Source organism: Salvia hispanica, chromosome 3, assembly GCF_029641045.1.
Source record: "Salvia hispanica isolate PSC_SH4W2 chromosome 3, Shi_PSC_v1, whole genome shotgun sequence".
Taxonomy (NCBI): Eukaryota; Viridiplantae; Streptophyta; class Magnoliopsida; order Lamiales; family Lamiaceae; genus Salvia; species Salvia hispanica.
In genome coordinates, this window is record NC_142694.1 from 16,196,694 (window position 1) to 16,213,716 (window position 17,023).

At 38.3% G+C, this 17,023-nt stretch overlaps 3 long non-coding RNA genes across 3 annotated transcripts; 1 reads left to right on the top strand and 2 right to left on the bottom strand.

Annotated features, from left to right (window-relative positions):
- The first annotated feature begins 8,127 nt into the window (after positions 1 to 8,127).
- On the top strand, positions 8,128 to 9,481 carry LOC148930253 (uncharacterized). Its single transcript, XR_016136848.1, has 3 exons — positions 8,128 to 8,381; positions 8,480 to 8,630; positions 9,310 to 9,481. It is a non-coding gene; the product is annotated as an uncharacterized LOC148930253 (long non-coding RNA).
- A 141-nt stretch (positions 9,482 to 9,622) lies between these two features.
- On the bottom strand, positions 9,623 to 10,366 carry LOC125210736 (uncharacterized). Its single transcript, XR_007174401.2, has 3 exons — positions 10,236 to 10,366; positions 9,802 to 9,842; positions 9,623 to 9,653 (listed from the first exon to the last, which is right to left on the bottom strand). It is a non-coding gene; the product is annotated as an uncharacterized LOC125210736 (long non-coding RNA).
- Positions 10,367 to 15,497: 5,131 nt separating this feature from the next.
- LOC125210625 (uncharacterized) lies at positions 15,498 to 16,290 on the bottom strand. Its single transcript, XR_007174390.2, has 3 exons — positions 16,165 to 16,290; positions 15,961 to 15,995; positions 15,498 to 15,761 (listed from the first exon to the last, which is right to left on the bottom strand). It is a non-coding gene; the product is annotated as an uncharacterized LOC125210625 (long non-coding RNA).
- Between the last annotated feature and the right edge of the window lie 733 nt (positions 16,291 to 17,023).

The window sequence follows — 17,023 nt, forward strand, 5'->3', positions numbered from 1 at the left end:
TTTTTTTGTTCACTACCTCAACATATACTTCACAACGGTTAATTATAACAAGAAGTAATAATAAGAAGAATTAGACGCGAAACTTATATTTATATATATATCGATGTTCTAAGCCTTAGGGTAAAAAGTCGGGGTGTTACATTCCTTCCCCCTTACAAAAATTTCGTCCCGAAATTTGTAAGGGTCTATTCAAACAGTTCCGGGTATTTTTCTTTCATCTCGTCTTCCAGCTCCCATGTAGCTTCTTCGTATCCATGATGCTTCCACAAGACCTTCACCGAAGTGATAGATTTCGTCCTTAGTTGTTGCACCTTCCGGTCTAAGATTGCTTCTGGCTTCTCCTCGTAACTCAAGTCTGGGTTTAACATCATCTCTTCATGGTGGATCACATGTTTCGGGTCATACACATACTTCCGCAGCTGTGAAACATGGAAGACGTTGTGCACGCTTCCGAAACTTGGTGGCAGCGCCAAACGATATGCAACGGGTCCGATTTCCTCCAAGATTTCGTAGGGACCAATAAAACGAGGCCTAAGCTTCCCTTTCACTCCAAAACGTATTATCCCTTTAGAAGGAGACACCTTCAAGAAGACCTTGTCTCCTACCTTGAACTGCAGGTCGGTCCGTCGAGCATCTGCATAGGACTTTTGTCTGTCTTGTGCTTCCTTGATTCTCCCTTTGATCTGCCGCACGATTTCAACCATTTCGTTGACTACTTCGGGACCCAGCATCTTCCTTTCGCCGACCTCATCCCAGTATAGTGGTGATCTGCACTTCCTCCCATATAGCGCCTCGTAAGGTGCCATATTAATGGTTGCCTGGTAGCTGTTGTTGTAGGCAAATTCTATCAGGGGCAGAATTGTCTCCCAACTTCCTCCCCTGTCAAGTATGACGGCTCGGAGCATATCTTCCAGCGTTTGGATCGTTCTTTCCGATTGCCCATCAGACTGTGGGTGGAACGCGGTACTGAAATTTAACTTCGTACCCAGTTCTTCTTGCAGACTCTGCCAGAAATTTGAAGTAAATTTTGCATCTCGATCTGACGTGATTGAGGCTGGGATACCATGTAAGCGCACGATTTCCCGCACATAAAGTTGAGATAGTTTTTCAGATCCATAAGTGATTGGAATTGGCAGGAAGTGGGCACTCTTGGTGAGGCGATCCACGATCACCCAGATGGCAGTGTTTCCTCGCTTGGTCCGTGGCAAGCTCGTCACAAAATCCATGGTTATGTGTTCCCATTTCCATTCGGGAATTTCTAAGGGTTGCAATTTCCCGTACGGTCGCTGATGAAGAGCCTTGACTTGTTGACAAGCCAAACATCTTTCCACGAATGATACTACACTTCTCTTCATGCCATCCCACCAAAATTTCCGCTTTAAGTCTTGATACATCTTGGTACTTCCAGGGTGTGCGGTGTAAGGTGTGTCATGAGCTTCGCTTAAGATCTCATCTCTCAGCTTCTCATCCTGGGGCACACACAGCCTCCCTCCGAAAGTGAGGGCGTTGTCCGCCTCCTCGTGATAGGTCTCATGTCCGCCAGTCCTCACCTTTGCTCGTATCCTTTCCAGACCTTCGTCCTGTCTCTGTGCAGCGATGATACGCTCCCTCAAATCTGGCTCCACCACTAGAGTAGCTATCCTTGCTTCTACCGTTTCTGGGGCACTTATCATTTCCATGTTGAGCTTGCCAAAATCTCGTAGTAGTTCCTCCTCGTGGGTGAACATGGCTGTCAAGTGTTGAGCCTTTCGGCTTAAAGCATCGGCCACCACATTGGCCTTGCCGGGATGGTAGTTGATGCCACAATCATAATCTTTCACCAGCTCCAACCACCTCCTCTGTCTCATGTTTAAGTCCTTCTGTTCGAAGAAGTACTTGAGGCTTTTATGGTCAGTGAAAATCTCACACCGAACTCCGTAGAGATGGTGCCTCCAAATCTTCAGTGCGTGCACTACCGCGGCTAACTCCAAATCATGGGTAGGATAATTAAGCTCGTGTGGTCTGAGCTGTCGTGATGCATAAGCTATTACCCTGCCATTTTGCATGAGGACGCAGCCCAATCCACTTTTTGATGCGTCAGTGTAAACCACATAGTCTGCCGTTGGATCTGGGACGGCCAGAACTGGTGCGGTGGTCAGTTTCTTCTTTAGTAACTCAAAACTTTCTGTACATTCTGGGGTCCACGAAACTTTGGTGCCCTTCTTGAGTTGTTGCGTCATCGGTCTTGCAATCTTTGAGAAGCCCTCGATGAATCTCCTATAATAACCTGCCAATCCCAGGAAGCTTCGTATCTCGTTGGGTGTTCCAGGAGGTTTCCAATTCTGCACGGCCTCCACCTTTGCTGGATCTACTTGAATTCCTTCGGCAGTCACCACATGACCGAGGAAATTCACCTCGTTGAGCCAAAATTCACACTTACTGAATTTGGCATATAGCTTCTCGGCCCTAAGCGTTTCCAGAGTGATCCGCAAGTGTTCCTCATGTTCCTTCTTGTCCTTTGAGTAAATGAGCACGTCGTCTATAAACACCAACACGAACTTGTCAAGATAGGGGTGGAAGACTCGATTCATGAGATCCATGAAAACCGCAGGTGCATTTGTCAAGCCGAAGGGCATCACCACAAACTCGTAGTGGCCATACCGCGTTCGAAAAGCCGTTTTTGGAATGTCATCTTGTCGAATCTTCAGTTGGTGATAGCCTGACTTTAAATCCATCTTTGAGAAGACACTAGCTCCTCGGAGCTGATCGAACAAATCATCAATTCTTGGCAACGGATATTTGTTCTTCAAAGTTAGCTTGTTCAATTCCCGGTAGTCAATGCACATTCTTAGCGTCCCATCTTTCTTCTTTACAAAAAGTACTGGTGCTCCCCATGGTGAGACACTTGGTCTGATGAAACCCAGGTCCATCAGTTCTTGAAGTTGCATCTTCAATTCCTCCAATTCCTTCGGAGCCATTCGATATGGAGCTTTCGACACTGGCGCAGACCCGGGTTCGAGATCGATGGTGAATTCCAATTGCCTATCCGGGGGTAAGCCAGGTAGATTGTCGGGAAACACATCTGGGAACTCTCGCACTATTTCCACATCTTCAATCTTCCTCCCTTCCTTCCCCTCTTCGTTCAGGTAGACAAGATAGGCCGGGTGGCCTTTTCGTACAAGCGTTGCAGCTTGTAGCGCGGAGATTATGGATTTCCGCTTACCCAAGGTAACCCCATGAAAGTTAGTGACGTCCTTTCCGGGAGGGTGAAAAGAGATTTGTCGTTGGTTGCACAGGATAGTGGCATAGTTTTCAGCTAGCCAATCCATCCCAAGGATTATGTCGACGTCGGACATAGGCATAACACTCAAGTTGTTGACTAATAACTGATGTCCTCCAAAAGAAACCTCTAGGTTTGAGCAGAAGCACTTAATTTCAATTATTCCTCCGATAGGCGAAGATACCCTAACTCTATGTTCGACTTGTTTCGTGGGGATGTCTAAGGTATCTACGCAAGGTGCTGATATGAAGGAGTGCGACGCACCAGTATCAAATAAGAGAATGATAGGTACACCGAGGAGCATAGCCATACCTGCCAGATTTCCTTGGTCCCCGTCTGGCTTCTTCTGCCTGAGAGCATAGGCACGGGCCTGTGATGGGAGACTCGGCCTCCGAGGATGTTGCTGCTTTGGTGGAGGAGGTAAATGTGGTGGTTGCCAAGATTGCATCTGGACTGCTTGCAACTGTGTGCGATGTACTGGTTGGTTCGACCTTGTCCCTCCTCCAGAAATCTTGCTTGGACAGTTTCTAGCAAAGTGGCCATTCCTTCCACACACGAAGCAACTGTCTGTCACTGCTCTGCAGATTCCCGGGTGCACCTTGTGGCACTTGGGGCACGGTCTCAGATTTGATTGATAGCCCCCAGTTGGATTTGAGGCATTTTGTCTTCCAACATCATGGTGGTGAGATTGTGGTTGCCACGGTCGTTTCGGCTGTTGGGGACCTCGAGTAATTTCCCATTTGCGTTTTTCTTTGGACCCTTGGGGGTAGTTCTGAGGAGGAACCGGAGCTACAGTCTGAGTGCTCCGTTCAGTGGGCATTGCTGCCTCTATATCCAAGGCTCGGCTCAGGGACTCCACGTAGGTCAATCCCCCGTGGCTAGCTAGCGCCATCCTAATCTCGTGCCTCAGACCGGCACAAAATTTCTCTGCCATCCTTTCATCGGTGTCGACTTGTTCTGGAGCATATCGGGACATCTCACAGAAAACCCTATCATACTCTGTTACTGACATCCTTCCCTGCTTAAGGTGATAGAATTCCACTTCCTTCTTCTTTCGGTAACTCTTAGGGATGTACTTATCATACATTTCTGCCTTGAACTGCTCCCAAGTTAAGCTTGCAATCTGGCCTGGGGTCATGGTCTTCTTACGTGCCTCCCACCAGAAATCGGCCGATCCGGCCAATTGGAAGGTCACACACGTCATACGCTCTCCATCTGTGCATTGCAAGAAGTTGAATATCCGCTCCATCGCACGGACCCAAGTCTCAGCCTCGGCCGGGTCGCCCAGTCCGTTAAAGGTTGGTGGATTCTGTCGGAGAAAGACTTCTTCAATCCTGCGTTCAATCCTCGGAATTTGCATAAGTGGTGGCGGGGGAGGTGAAGGTGGAGGCGGAGATGGAGATGGAGGTGGTGGCGTAACTTCGCGCCAATCTTCATGATTTCCTTCGACAATTTGGGGCACTCTTCCACCGCGTCCCCTTCCCCGTCCTCTAGGGCGTCCTACCCTCCTAGGTGGCATTCTATAAGAAAAGAAGATTACTATTGAGATAATAAAAATTTGCAAACACGCATGGGTCTTTTGTACATAACTTTAATTGAAGGCTACCAACAAGAGGCATAATAACATCACCTATAACAAAATGCGATCGTAAGCATAGAACATCTGCATATATATATATATCAAGCCAAAATTGCCTCTAGAGAGGACTTTTTGTACATAACAGATCCTCCTACATAACAAACGAAAGTCCCAACTCTACGCGATCAACAAAAGAAAAGCGTGAAACCGTAGGAAAGAACAGTTTTCACGTCACAAGGGGACTAGAGATAAAACTACTAGCATCAGGACGGCCTCATAAAGGGTCCGTTGCTGATGATACATAACTAACACTACCCTACCAGTCGCCATCCGAGTCTAGAGAGCTCAGCCCAGAGCTTCCCTCAAAGTCATCGTCGCTGCTGATCGCAATCGGGTCATCCTCAGCTCCTCCTGGTAACATCCCTGGCATGGGAGGAGGTATCGCAGCGTCTGGGACCGCCCAAACTTCGCGGCGTATCTCAGCCCTGATCTCCTCGTAGCGGTTCTGATAGTACTGGTACCAGTCTGTGTCTAACTCCTCGGGGTGGGGTAGCTCGCCAGGCACCCCCAAGGACTGTCTGCGCTCAGAAGGACTCCTCATCTGCGGAGCTGCCTCATCATCTGCCGGATACTCTATCGGGTACTCATCTTCTTCTGGGGCAGCGATCATAGGTGCCTTGCCCCGCCACGTGGGGTCATGCTCCTGGCCAGGAAACTGGCGCACTCCCTGGGGTCGGTCGTAGCCCAGGGGCAAAACCATCTCCTGTCTGCGCGAAGGTCCTGCCTCGTGATCATACTGGCCCTGGGGCTCAGTAATAGGGAGGGTCGGAGTTTCCCACTGAGGTGGGGGCGGTGCTAAGATGTCTGGGGAGGCTGGCGGAACGTTCTGGTATCGCAAATACTGATCAATAATGGCACATAGGAAGCCTGGGAAGTCTCCCTCATCCTCTAGGGTGTCGGGCCGACGATGGATGAAATCATCTGCTAAGCTGGCTGTCCATATCTCCCAATCGTCAGGTAGTAGGGGAATCAGATGGCGTATGCCGTCAATCCCAGTGACGCCATGCTCGTGGGCTGTCTCCCACAACTCATAAAACCTGCATAAGACCCTCAATATGTGCGCTCCAGGACGAGGACTGTAGGATCGATAGGCGAGTATCGCATTGTCAGCGACAGCCTGGGGTGTGACTTGCTTGCGAGCCGTCCGGCGTTGGTTCATCTACACATGATGTTTTACCGAAACAATAAGTAAGGGAGAAAGTTGCTTAAGGATACACAACACTACTTCCTTTGGCGAAAAGCAAAGGGTGTACTTGGCCAAAGTCGCACGCATCGGGATAGGCGTTCATTATTAAGGGAGTTTGTGTGTCGGGTTTGTAAGCGTAAGATCAATTTGTCATAAGGTAAGCATCGGGAAATGCTTTGTTAGAACGGAGGTACTTCGAATTCGTTCGCCAGGGCATAGGAAATTTTACGTATCTCTTTGTACTTCCAACATGAATCCCATAACATTGGCGCAAAGATTACATCGCTCGGGAAAGCGAGAATCACACATATACTTATTTCTTCTAAGTTCTCATTTCAGGGGTGCTCATTTTATCGGCTTGAATTAAAATTCTTAAAAGGCATCTTACCAGAAGAATAAATTACCTTCATTCAGGTTGAGGGCGATGAAATTGGTGCTGAGTTGTGGTCGATCTCGCTAACTTATTCTAGCGAATCAAATCTAGACTTCTCTTTTCGAGGAATGACTCACGGTTACAGAGCAGAAAACCTAGGCTCTGATACCACTCTGTCACGACCGCGCTTTGCTAAGGATAGCATTACTCGGTAAATCGTGACCAGGGGAGGGAATTAAGAAGAGGGGGTAGAAAGGGAATGAAAGAATTCATGATAAGACATAAATATTTCTTCATAAGATGAGAGATGTTCACGAGACAACAAAGATCATGAGAAATTTGAAAGAATGTTTATCACAGATCACTCGTTACTGGTCGTTTTTCCTATGACCCATCTATTACAAAATACTACGACAAAAGCACAGCGGAAGGAGTTGTAACCATGTGGCCATGTGTATGAAGACACATGCCACGAAAATCCTACAAAAGAGATAATACGACCACCAACTCCACTCAGCCACCATTTCATCACTTGCTCAACCTGCACATTTAGAAATACATGCAGGGCTGAGTACGGGGTACTCAGTGAACACATTGCCGAAAGATACACATATAAGAAAAAGTTATTATCATGCCATCACAGTAACGCACGGGGGTTTTCTTAAAGGCCCGAGCTTACTAAATTCATTTTCATAAAGTTCGCTTGATCAAGCTAAGTTCATTCCATTCATCCGCCATATCTGATGGTTCATTCCATCCATCCGCCATATCTGATGGCTCATTCCGTGTCGGGAAGGTGGCCACCTTCCACGATCACATTGACCGGCCAACCCTCTCGATGACTCACGGTCCATTCCTTCGTGCACATTAACTCGAATAGGATCTTGGTCCTATTGGAGCCGAATTCGTTTCATTCATTCATTCCTTTGGCATCGCCAAGCAGATAGGCATCATAAAACAAATAATTTATGGCACGATAACATTTAAAAAAAGTAAGTGCAATTTTATCAAACAAAAATCATTTCATATATTTGATAATTTTATCCACACTTAATGTGTTGGATATAAAGCCCACCTCAAAGCTTCCGAAAGAAATGCTACAACGCTTTGCCTTGGAAATCAAACCCCGCGAACACGCCCTTCTTGAAAGAGTATAATGATTTAAAAATTAGCTTTATGAACATACATAAGGTGCATGACATGACATGATCCTACATGGAGTATGTGTCCTACGTTCGGGGTTCGATCAAGATTACTTCTTTCCACTCAAGGAAAGTGGACCTCTATTTTATGAGACACCTTAAGATAATTAAATAATTATTTGGGAAGAGGGTTCATTAAATCCATACATTCTTATTTTCAAGAAATTTAATTAATTAATTTAGGAGGGCAAGACATTACTTTATCGTAAGATTAATTATTTAAAGGCTTCACATATTTTAAGAAATATTAATTCACAACTAAGAGATAAGGTTCATTTTATTTCTTATACTTCAAAGCCCAAAATTCCCATTTCCTCTAAATTCTCGGCCCAAAGAATTAATACTAGGAGACCATCTTGTTAAATAAATTCTTTGGCCCAAAGAGGAGGCCCAATAGGCAAAAGTGTTGCCCTAATTACTAAAAGAATTACTCCTCCCATTCTTTCCTCCATTTCAAACAAACATGCCTTCCCCTCTCTCCCACTCTCTCTCTCCCTCTCGGTTCTCCCCTCTGCCGGCGCCCTGGCGTCGCCGGCGAGCGGCGCCGGCGCCGGCGCCGACCTCTCCTCTCTCTCTCGGCCTCTATCTCTCTCCCTCTCGCGGCTCTCTCTCTCTCTCTCTCTCTCGGCTCTCGGCTCTCCCTCTCGCCGGCTCTCCCTCTCGGCTCTCCCCTCTGCCGGTGCTGCTTCTCGCCGGCGGTCTCGCCGCCGTCGACCGAAAAGGTAGGGTTCTCCCCCCCCCACTTCCCTTTCTTTCTCTTCTTCTTTATTTTTCTTAAATTGGAGGCCTAGGACTAACAATTGGGTCTTGAAATGTGAAGATTTGGATAGATCGTGAAAAATGGGGTCGGAAGAGGTTACTTTCGGCGCCAAACGCCGGAAAAACCACCGCCGCCGCCGCCGGACTGCCACCGCCGTCGCCCTGCCGCCGCCGCCGGACTGCCGCCGCCGGTCAGTTTCTTGTGCTCATAGGTGAGCTCTCCCAAAATTGTTATTATTGTGTGTTGAAGATTTCTTAGTGGATTAGGCTTTGTTTAATTGTTTACTTAGTCTAAGCTTATATGGATTAAGGCAAAAATTCTATTCTAGATAGTCATGCATAGTTGATATGAAATCATTAGGGAAAAGTATTCAAACACTACTATGATTTGTGGAACCCAAAAGTTCATGCTTGAAAAGTATAGAAATGGCTATGTAGTGAAGATTGTTGTTAGGAGAATTACCTTAAGAAAAGGAAGATGAGAAGGATGGTAGTGTAGAAATTTTGGCTCCTCTTCTTCAAACACTTGCTAGCATCATTAGTTGAAAAGAGATTTTGTTTAGAGAAATCTAGTGTTGAAGCAAAAGTGTAGGTGAAGGAGTGGTGTAGTATTTATAGAGGAAAAGAATGCATGGCTTTACATGGTTAATAGCTTGGTTTAGGAAGGCAATGCATTGTCCAAGAGTCATGGACTTTTTGCCAAAAGAGGCAAGTTGTCCTATCAATCAATTGTCATGCCAAAAATGGCAAGAATATTATGTCTCGTCACCTAAAAAGGCGTGAGCCGTCGTTTGGAAAACGTGAGCCGTCGTTTGGATTGCGTGATTGATGTGATTTGATTTCGTCGATTGTCTCGTCTTGATTTAACGTGCTTCTTATCCATTCGTGTAGGTATCGGGATTCAAGGTGTGGCTATTGCGCAAGGTCCGGAAGGCACGGAGAGTATTTTATTTTATTTTTAGATATTTACTTAAACGTTAAATTCGTGTACGGATTTTTATTTGAAACTCGGTCTTCACAAACGGACTTTTATTATAGCAACCATCTATATTGACTATTACTATTTTTTTGTTCACTACCTCAACATATACTTCACAACGGTTAATTATAACAAGAAGTAATAATAAGAAGAATTAGACGCGAAACTTATATTTATATATATATCGATGTTCTAAGCCTTAGGGTAAAAAGTCGGGGTGTTACATTTCTCGAGCTGTCGTCTGAGCTAATTTAACCTGTAAATCACAAAATAAATGGAATAAGTGATCTAATAAATCTTGCAAATCTTTATTGGTTAATTCAATTATTTTTGGCTAAAAAAATACTAAAATCATCTGATAAATTAAACAATATAATAAACCGAATTAGGAAAAAGAATCACACCTCAACTTTGAGCTCTGGCTTTTCTCCATTATTTTCCGTCGCTGAAAAACCAATCAATCGAAAAAAAGAAAAATGAGAATGAGAGCATTTAAGCATAATAAAAGACAATTAATTTATTGTTATTTTTGTTTTATATATACTACTAGCATATTTAATGAAATGAGGTGCGATAATTGTTAACTTTTTAAGTTGCTCTCTACTAACTCATTAACACACTGTTTTGAAAATATCAACACGTAATTTTGTTGACATTTCATTATATTGTGTTAACATTTTAATGTCATTGGATTGACATTTTTATTAGACTGTGTTGATAATTTAGCAGAATTAGCAACTTAAAAAATTAGCAATATAAAACACTCCTTGGTGAAATACTCTCTTTTATATGGAAGCATAGATTTATTCAAAGTAAAATGAAAGGAAAATATTGTTACCGCTTTTGCTTCCACCAGATACAATGTCAACAAGATAACCAAAGCCTCTCTTCATGTTTTCAATAATGCTAGCCATTTTTTTCCTTTTCTAATACTATGAAAGAGAGAGAAGAGAAAGAGAGACAGAGAGACTAATGAATGAATTCTGTGATTTCTGAGGTGAAGAAGATGGTATTATATATGCAACAAAATCTAGCAACACGTCTTGGAGTTTATTTCTTTATTATATGTAGATATTGTTAAAATATTCTCGTGAAGCATGAGACCAATGCAAGGTTTCCTTTTCTCGACTTTTTCCCTTTTTTCTATTGTCACTCTACAACATACTACGTGGGATGCGGTGGAATATTAAAGATATAATTTTAAATTTTCTTTAACACATTCGTTTAATTAATTTGTTGATTATTTTTGTCCACTAGTTGGATTTTTTTTACATTTTTTAGTATCTCTTAAACCCCATTTTCAAGTGAACTTATATATAGCACGTGACAAAAAATAAAAAATCTAAAATCTTACTCTTCATTGATTCACCGTCCTCGTTGAGTACCCAACTCTCAAGTTTGAAATTGGGTCAAAACGTATTGCCAGAATAAATAATTTCTCTAGTATTTCCAAGAAAAATACCTTTGACAAAACTAGACGATAATAATCAATTTCTTTGTAGGATTGACCTTGTCAATAAAATTAGTTATTAAACTATTTTGACATTACAAGTTTCTACCTGTGTAATGTATCTAAGTTGTCGGTTGTAATTAGGCCATTTCTAATCATTTACGCCAATTTAAACCATTTACATCATATTTAAAATTTACACTATTTTTAGGTATTTGTCTCACAAATATTTTGCAGTAACATCAAATATGGTGTTATTCAATTGAAAAACATAAAAATGGGTTTGAATTTGGTATATAGTTGAAGAAATTGTCTACACTAAAAATGAGTTTTGGTGTATGATTGGAGATGGTTAATTTGGTGTATAGTTGAAGAAATTGTCTACACTAAAAATGAGTTTTGATGTATGATTGGAAATGGTCAGACCATCTCCAACCGTACACCAAAACTCATTTTTGGTGTAGATAATTTCTCCAACCATACACCAAACTCAAACCCATTTTTGGATTTTTCAATGGAATAACACCAAATATGGTGTTTACTCCAAAATTTTGTTAGAGAAATACTCAAAAATGGTGTAAACTTAAAAATGGTGTAAATAGTTGGAGGAAAACTACTTTTTAATGTGATATATACTCAAAACTAGGTTTGAGTTTAGCGTAATTGGTTGGAGATGGCATCATAGTCAATTATATTGCACTCGCCATATTTTCAACTGACAATTCTCTTAATCATATACTCCCTCCGTCCCATTAAAAATGAAACGTTTTCCTTTTTTATTTGTCCCATTAAAAATGAAACGTTTCCTAAAATGGAAATAACTCTATCTCTACTTTTTCATCTCTCTTACTTTACTCTCTCTTCTTTAACTCACAAAACAACATTGCATAAAATCCCATGCCGATTTCCAAATGTTTCATTATAAGTGGGACAGAGGGAGTATTTTTTTCAATTATCTTTTATTTTATTAATTTTATATTACTAGCATTTACTATTAAGATTTAAGATTATGGACTGTAGATGGATGCGGTACTCAAGATCACGCATAAGTCTCAAAATGATCGATGGAATAACTATCTTTTTTGGTGTTGGAATATATTTTCTTCTTCTATTTTCATTCAACTTTAGGAGGTATATGTATATGGGTATATCAACAATTCTACTTTGCTATAAGAAAATAAATTTGATCCACCATTAATACCATAATAGTTAAAATTAGGGTGCGTTATATTACTAACTATTTAAGTTACGAACTCTGCTAACTCATCAATACAGTGTACTAAAAATGTCAACACGGTGACATCAAAATGTCAACATATAATATCAACACATTATATTGAAATTCAACAAAATTATTTATTGACATTTTAATGTCATCGTATTAACATTTTTAATACACTGATGAATTAACAAGTTAACAACTTAAAAAAATTAGCAATTGATCACACCTCGTATAAAATCTAATATAAAATCTAGTAACTTTTTATGTAAAACTAACAACATACCCTTCAAAAATTTATTTATGAAGAAAAAGAACGGCTCGAACTCCCATGGTTTTGTCGGTTAATTTCACGATACGATTATATATCAAATAATGTAATCGTGTAACCGTGTAAATTGCAAGTATCATAGTACTTGATTAAACGTGGCTACTATTGCATAGTTTTATACGAGTACTAGTTTTTTCATTTGCTAGAATTTACCCAATTTTACGAATCCTCTCGTCACGAAATAGCCTCGATTTCAAGTGGATGGGTACATTATTAAAAAATTATATAATGGAGTACAATTTAAATATTTATAATAATTTTAAAAAATCTTAAAATACTTTCAAGATAATTTTACTTTTTTCATTTTATATATATTGTGTGCACATAATCATATACCATCATTATAATGTTATTCATCAAATCATCATTAATTAATGTATTCGCCATTTCATACAAAATTGCACCTTAATTTTAAAGTTGAGAAACAATGATAATAGTATATCATCTTCAAACATACTATAATTATTCTAGATCTAAATATCATCTTCAACATTCCCATACTAATCCTATGACCATAGCTAGTATGTGGAAACTAGTTTATGAATAAAAATTATACCAAAAATCCCCTAAATATCCATGAAGAATATGTAGCAAATAACTTCCAAAATTTAAAGCTCAAACATTTCCATTACACTCTTATTATAAATGCCAAATCCGGCAATATTACATAGCAAAGATATGTAAATAAATAAATAAAAATATGGCGAGATATATTTATTTAATCCATACATTATTGATAGGATAATGTATTTATTTATTTAATTAGTTTTCTAAGTTGATTCAATGCCAGGAGGAGTGGGTTTATCATCGGTGATTGTTTCTCGGGTTGTTGTCTGTTCCAATTTAACCTGTAATTAATTAAATCACAAAATAAATGGAATAAGTGATCTGATAAATATTGCGAATCTTTGTTAATCAGTACAAGTGCTTTTGACTGATAACTAAGAGTACTATAATCTGATAATTAAATCAAACAAATATAGTACTAAAAGATTTCCCTCAAAAAGCTACTCTTATTTACTTCTCTTAGTATTGTTGATCAATATGATTCAACAAGGAAAAAGAATCGTACCTCAGCATTGAGCTCGGGCATTTCTCCATCATTTACCGTTGCTGAAAAACCAATAATGAAATTATTGAGCATGGCGAATAAATTAATAAATCGAAGAAAAAGAAAAATGGGAATGAAAGCATTAATTATAGCATTAAATAACCATCCATTGTTGTTTTTGTTATGTACTTATTAAAATATCTTTTTTATGGCTGCATAAATTTATTCAAAAGGAAAATGTAATATGAAAATATTCTTACCGCTTCTATTTCCACCAGATACAATGTCAACAAGACAAACAAATCCTCTCTTCATGCTCTCGATAATGCTAGCCATTTTACTTATGCTACAAAACTCTTGCAACACGTATTGGAGTTTATTTCTTAATAAATTATAAATAACATACACACACTGGCACGACCATATTGTCAATTATAAAAATTTAGTTAGTCACGTGGAAGTAATGGTATAAAGATATAATTTTATATTAATTCGTTGATTTATTTATTTAATTCGTTGAATTATTTTATCTAGTTGGCATCCTCACAATTTTTTACTGTACTATAGTTTATCATATTGATTTAATTAGCTAGGAGGGAGTGTGATAGGTTCAAATAGTTTTTCATAGTGATTTAATTTTGAAATCAAGATGAAACAACATTGTTATACTCTATTTGTGATATTATTTTTCTCAAAGTTTAACATTTTTATTTGATGCGTTAAGTTTAATTTGTGTTGAATTGAATTTGTTAGATTGCTATGATAATTAAATTCGTGCATTGTTTCAATATTTAGGCCCCACTAATTCTATTAAAAAAAACCCCAACTTTTAGGTGAAACTGTATATAGCATGTGACAAAAAGAAGATCTATAATCTCCTCATTGATTCACCCTCTTCACTGAATATCCAACTCTCAAATTTGAAATTGGGTCTAAACATCAAGCAAGAATAAATAATTTATCCTTTTGATAATTTTAGTATTTCCATCACAAATTAACACCTTGTCAATCAAATTAGTTTTTAAACTCTGAAAATCCTAGTTTTAACGTGTGTAATGTGTACATCCTAAAGTAATTTAGAGGAAATTAAAGGCGTTCATTTATTTAGGAGTTTACACTCCTTTTAAAGAAACTTATTCTTTAAAATAAGTTTTTTGTTCCTTCAATTTATGTTTTCATCGCATATTAATTGCTTTCACATGCGCATAATATTTTGCTTTATTTGTTAATAGAGGTTTACATATTTTGGTCATTATAAGGATTATTGTGACAAGTTGAAATTCATGGTACCTTGATCTTGATGGAGACCAAATTCTGATTATGAGATTCTTTGTGCAAATTTGATGATGAATATATGAATTTGCAAACTAATTAGCATCGTCTTGACTTATATAGACATCCAAAAACATTGGAAAGTAGGAGAGCTGGTTGCGCTACTAGCAATGTAGCTCAAAATATTTTCAATTTAGATGCTAATTTTGCCTCAAGTAAAGAAATTACTTTTGTCGCTGGACACAGATTTTAATACAAAATTAATAGTACTATTAAAAGAAGGGATATTGTGGATATAAAATTAGTCTTTTTTTACTTTGTACAAGATTGTTGTTGTCAGTTTCATTCTCTTTACACGGGTATATCATGTTTTATAAATTTTAAATTAAAATCCATGTCATTTACGGTTAAAATTATCAATGATGACAAAGACAGTACTCAAAATTAATACTATCATTTATTAATATTATATAAAACTAAATTCACAATAGTCCCGCGTGCATTATACATGGATCTCTTAATTTTTAAAATACTTACACATTCTCATTCTATATATATTGAATGATCATCATAATCGTATTGCATCACTATAATGTGATTCTGATTCCTCGTTAATATATTCACCGTTTCGTACAAAAATGCACCTCCAATTCTAACTAGAAAAACAATAATAATGGTATATCATGTTCAAACATTTATAACTCTATATCTTAAATATCAACGCATTCATTACGCCGAAAGCAACATTCTCTTCCTTCAAAGCTCAAACATTTTCATTACACACTTACGAAAATTTTAAAGCTCAAACATTTCATTACACACTTATAACAAATGCCTAATCCGGCAATTATTACATATTAAACACACCTAAAATAAATGAAATAAAAATAAGGCAACATAAATATAAATATATTAAAGTAAAACCAAAACATTATTATAGGATAAAGTATTTATTTATTTAATTTTCTAAGTTGATTCTACGTCAGGAGGAGGGGGTTTATCATCGGTTTCCACTCGGGCAGTCGTCTGAGCTAATTTAACCTGTAAATCAGAAAATAAATGGAATAAGTGATCTTATAAATCTTGCGAATCTTTATTGGTTAATTCAATTGATTTTTGGCGTAAAAAATAATATAATCTGATAAATGAAATGAACCAATATAATAAAATGACACCCTTAAAAAAATTTTATACTAATTGGTCCAAACATAATTGATCGTATTAGGAAAAAGAATCGCACCTCAACTTTGAGCTGTGGCTTTTCACCATTATTCTCTGAAAACCAATAAATTGAAGACAGAAAAAATTGAGAATGAGAGAATTTAAACATAATAAAAGGCAATTAATTTATTGTTATTTTTGTTATATACTTAATGAAATACTAGTATTTTTTATATGTCGGCATAGATTTATTCAAAGTAAAATGAAAGGAAAATATTGTTACCGCTTTTGCTTCCACCAGATACAGTGTCAACAAGATAACCAAAGCCTCTCTTCATGTTTTCAATAATGCTAGCCATTTTTTCCTTTTCTAATACTATGAAAGAGAGAGAAGAAAAAGAGAGACTAATGAATGAATTCTGTGATTTCTGAGGTGAAGAAGATGGTATTATATATGCAACAAAATCTAGCAACACGTCTTGGAATTTATTTCTTTATTAATAATAGATATTGTTAAATTATTGCTATTATAGTCTCGTGAACCATGAGATCAATGCAAGGTTTTCTTTTCTTTACTTTTTCCATTTTTTCTAATATTGTCACGCTACAACATAGTACGTGGGACTTGGTGGAATATTAAAGATACTATAATTTTAAATTATTTTTTTACTTATTCGTTTAATTTGTTGATTATTTTTATCCACTAGTTGGAATTTTTTTTACATATTTCAGTACTCTCTTAATCCCTTTTTTAGGTGAAATTATATATAGCACGTGACAAAAAAAATCTAAAATCTTAATTACTCCTCATTAATTCACCGTCCTCGTTGAGTACCCAACTCTCAAGTTTGAAATTGGGTCAAAACGTCATGCCAGAATAAATAATTTCTCTAGTATTTCCAAGATTGACAAAACTAGCCTATAATAATCAATTTCTTTGTAGGATTGACCTTATTTTTTAAACTATTTTGACATTACAAGTTTCTACTACGTGTAAAATGTGTACATTATAAAGTATATATAATTTGGAGGGGAATCGCTTTTATGACGTCTATTTATTTAGGAGTAGTTTAAACGACTTTTGAAGAAACTTCTTTGAACTAAATTGTTTAATTTCTTCTTTTGCAAACACTTTTTATTAG